The 4,771-nt window shown below is 45.1% G+C and overlaps 1 pseudogene; it reads right to left on the bottom strand.

Annotated features, from left to right (window-relative positions):
- Positions 1–2,822: 2,822 nt before the first annotated feature.
- On the bottom strand, positions 2,823–2,942 carry LOC132468429 (5S ribosomal RNA; annotated as a pseudogene).
- Between the last annotated feature and the right edge of the window lie 1,829 nt (positions 2,943–4,771).

The raw sequence follows: 4,771 nt of genomic DNA, 5'->3' as shown, positions 1-4,771 counted from the left end.
CCAGGCCAGGCTAAGGACTAACCACCTGCCAGCTCCTCCAGGCCAGGCTAAGGACTAACCACCTGCCAGCTCCTCCAGGCCAGGCTAAGGACTAACCACCAGCCAGCTCCTCCAGGCCAGGCTAAGGACTAACCACCAGCCAGCTCCTCCAGGCCAGGCTAAGGACTAACCACCTGCCAGCTCCTCCAGGCCAGGCTAAGGACTAACCACCTGCCAGCTCCTCCAGGCCAGGCTAAGAACTAACCACCTGCCAGCTCCACCAGGCTAAGGACTAACCACCTAGCAGCTCCACCAGGCTAAGGGCTAACCACCAGTAAGCTCACAGTTATTGGATCAGCAGAAAGAGTTTTACAAGGAGATGTTACTGCAGCAACAGGATAACTTTAAATGCTTTATTCAGCTCATCAGGGATGCTACTAACAAGAGACTGGATGGCGTTATAAGAGATGTGCAGGACCTTAAAACTAGCTTGGAATTCACCCAAAATAAGTTTGAAGAGAAAAGAGGAGGCTACATTGAGATTGGAACAAAGATAAAGTCATTTGAAAACCACATAAGAGACTCTAAGCAGGAAATTGATTGAATGTTAACCAACCTGGACTACATTGAAAACCAGTGCAGGAGGACAGACTTTCTAATTGACGGGATTGCGGATGAGAAAGGAGAGAATTGGAATGAATCTGAGAAGAAGGTACGACAAATGTTTTCAAGCAATAGGGGCTAATAAGCTAGACATCACCCCAAGTGGTGGAAAAAGCCAATCACTGGCTTAAAATGGTTCAACAATCTGCTCATCAAACAATATTCATGTTTTAGCTCAGACAGAAACAAACCTAGACACTACTTTTAATGATTCTGAGCTGTGTATTAAACGGTATAGGTTATATAGACGAGACAGGGACAGATATGGCGGTGGAGTTGTATTCTATGTAAAACAGAAAACTAGAAAACAACTAGAAAACAGAACAAACCACAACCAATAACGATAGAACCCACGAGTGCAACAACAAACCACCATAATACACAATATACACGGAACCGTCACAGTGGACATGTTGGTGTTTATTATTGTGCTGGAGTGAAATTATGTTTTAATTGTCATCCAGAGTGGGGGTAGTGTTATGAGAGCAGCGTATGTGTGTGCGCCAGAATGGAATGAATCGGAGAAGAAGGTACGACAAATGTTTTCAAGCAATAGGGGCTAATAAGCCCCTATTGCACCACAACTGAACACATTCCAGTTGTGGTGCGGGAGGCATCACTTGCACTGACATTGAAATAATTTTGGGCAGATTCACCTTCCACTTTTAAGGGCGGCGCTTAACCTCTCGGTCACGTGCCACACTTTGTTCTAGTATATTCTTTAATCATTTTCACGCAGACTATAAAAGGGAGCTTCATACACGGACTGAGCTGCGCTGAGAAAGTAGTCAAAGTAGTTCTCAGAGGAAAACTTTTTCAATCCAAGTTAACTAAGCCTTTTATCGATTCATCTTGTTTCGTCATGTTTTCGCCTAAGGGTCTGATCTTGTTCACCACCGTCATCATCATCCTGCTGCCGCTCTGCGACTCGCCCTTGGAAGAACATACGACTTCAGGTTAGTTACCGTATATTTTATTGTTAGATTAATAATAATATAATCTTGCTAATGAGGCTCATATTGGGATGGGATGACTCTTTATTGTGGAGCGAACTGCGACTGGGTCTGCCTTCAACTCAGTATTAGAGTCAATAATGCGGGATAGCTCTCAACAGTTACTTTAAGTATGCATGTTTCGGTATGGTGACTATGGAGCAAAAGGAGAGGAAGCGTGTTGTACACGTGTGAGAGATATAACTTTAGCTACTTCGAGCCACGGGCAAAGGCCCATGACTGCGGGGGTGGGTGAAAATCTCTGGGGCTGTTTCCTTCGAATCTCCCGCTAGTGTAGATTCGAAGTGGGTGACGCAATGGCTTCGGCTTCTGCACCTGGTGGGTTGGTCAGTGGGTCTCTCTCTCTCTCTCTCTCTCTCTCTCTCTCTCCTTTGACTTACTGTGTTATAATTTGTTGTGTTTTAGTTAGTGTATAATACATATATTTTGTATTGTTCTGTGTTCTTGCATTTTTTGCTGATTGTGAGACGGTTCAAACTGTACATATTATAAGCATTAGTCATTTCAGAGGGGATCTGACCTAGCTGCAAAAGTGTCTGCAAGTATAGTGAAAGAGCGTATACATTTTTTAACATGGTTACTCTCTTCCATGTAGGCTACTGCGCTTTATTTTAATTGTTGAAACAGCACAATATGCGGATATATCCTCTGGTATGTTGTGTGCCTCACAAGCTGTATTACCCTCACATAGCCACTAGGAAGCAGGACCGAACATAGAAGCCGTAAATACTGTACATAGCCACAAGGGGAGCAGGACCTTACAGAAGGCTGCAATAGCTACTCCATCCACAGAAGGCAGCACCTTTAGAAAGGTGAGGAAGCCGAGGCTAACACGTCACACCGGCTCCGCCCACTTCACATAGGCCACGCCCACTTGACCCTATCAATCTCGACTGAGAGATTTGCGGTCAGAAACTCTCAGTAGCTCAGACTTGCGGGTTAGAGTTTTGATCAGCTGGGAGTCGCTCAGCACGTGTTCGATACAATTCCCCTCCTTTTGCTTCGTAGTTACCATACCAAAATACTTAGTTGAATAAAGTGATCCGGATTGGTCTACTTTCTTCGAAGAACTCAGCAAGGCCAACACCGATTACTCGGTGTTGCACACTGGCAACACCGAGTTTTTTTCAGAGGGAAGTGTGCCACCTAATGGCCACCACCCGACACCACTTACAGCACCTGGTATTCCCAGGCAGTCTCCCAGCCATGTACTAACCAGGCCCGACCATGCTTAGCTTCCGAGATCAGATGAGATCGGGCGTGACCATGGTGGTAAGGCCTGTAACTCTGTGTTACAATGTTCTGAATAATACACTTGGTTCTCATTTGGTTGGTTTTAAATTATTAAGAGTGACCTTAAGCAAACTAATAAGACTATTTGGAGAAGGAAACTTCTCCAATAATAATTATAATAAGCATACTGATGCTACACTTTTTGCTCATGCTGTTTTATTTCTTTCTGATCCTTCTAACCGGTCATCTAGGCAACAACCTCACTAGCGATGTGTGGCAAATCGATGGCGACCTCGCTGTGTATTGGATCAAGCAGACCACCACGGACCTGACCACCACCATAGCTCCCCCCCCCACCGCGGCCCCCCCCAGCGCGGGCCCCCCCTGCCCTCCTGCGGAGCATAACGGTGGTATGTACACTTTCCTCCTCCTTCATCCTAATGTTAGCGCTGCTGTTTTAGCTTGTTTTGCTTTATAACCTGCACTGCACTTTGGGGGGCGGCATGTGGCTCAGGAGGTAGAGCGGGTCGGCTGGTGACCGGAGGGTTGCTAGTTCGATCCCCGGCTCCTCCTAGCTGAGTGTCGAGGTGTCCCTGAGCGAGACGCCTCACCCTGACTGCTCCTGACCAGCTGGCCGTCACCCTGAGGGGTCGACTCCGCTGTGTGAATGGGTGGGTGAATGGGTGGGTGGGTGGATGGGTGGCAGTATTGTTAAGCGCTTTGAGTGGCCACTGGTTAGAGTGCCAAGCAATAACCCATTCCCCGTACACAACAAAGCTAGGATACGATGCTAAGTACTATTTTACAAGAACGTACAACATACAATAAGTGTGTACATTAGGTGCCAGGACGTACAAACATACAATAAGTGCGTATATTAGGTGCCAGGACGTACAAACATACAATAAGTGCGTACATTAGGTGCCAGGACGTACAAACATACACTAAGTGTGTACATTTAGTGCCAGGGTATACAATAATGCATACATTAAGTGCCACTGCTATTATCATTATGATTAACCATGTCTGACTATGTACCAACTCTTTCACCTACTGCGTTTGAGTTGCCATGACAGGGAAGTGGACTATAATACATCATTATATCGCTACAAATACTTAAATATATATACTAATATATAAACTACTGTCACCTTTTCATAGATTGTTCTAGTAATGTGGGAGAAACCAATTGATGAAAGCAATGGCACGCCTTCATTTGAGTGATTGAACTCTCAACTTCTTTACATTTACATTTAGGAGATGTTTGCTGACACTTATATCCAAGACTTATCTTTACTCTGTTCCAGGTTCTCCTGAAGCTGGAATGGACGATGAATGTCAGAAACCTCTTCTCGAACCGAAAGAGTGAGGCAATGTTTAGTTTTATCGGACTTCGGGGGGACTTTAAAGCACCTAAAATGATTAGTAAAAGCCCCCCCCCACACACACACGCACGCACGCACACGCACACACACAATCACTCTCTTAGGGCTTAATTTATACTGTAGACACTATAGTACCTGGATTGTGGGAATGAGCGGATGTGTCTGACAGAAAGTTGTCAACATTTTAACACTCCCTTCTGGTTTATCAGGAACGACTCTGGACTCGAAGTGAATCTGGAGGACTAGGAAACTGCTTTCTGAACAACCACAAGGATCAACTACTGTCAAGTGCATTAATGGTCCCATATTATACCACCACGTGTCTGTGAATGGCCATTCCAAGCTGTTTTAATAAATCTACCTCTTCTGAAAGTTGGCGCGTCCACCTAGATGTGTGCTGGATAGATGAGCATGGTGTTATAATATGTCACCGTTGCCACTGTTTTGAGTTCTCTTGTGCAATTGGAGCAGAATTCAAGATTATTTTTTAAATCTTCA

Source organism: Gadus macrocephalus, chromosome 11, assembly GCF_031168955.1.
Source record: "Gadus macrocephalus chromosome 11, ASM3116895v1".
NCBI lineage: Eukaryota > Metazoa > Chordata > Actinopteri > Gadiformes > Gadidae > Gadus > Gadus macrocephalus.
This window is presented reverse-complemented; position numbering and strand designations above follow the sequence as displayed.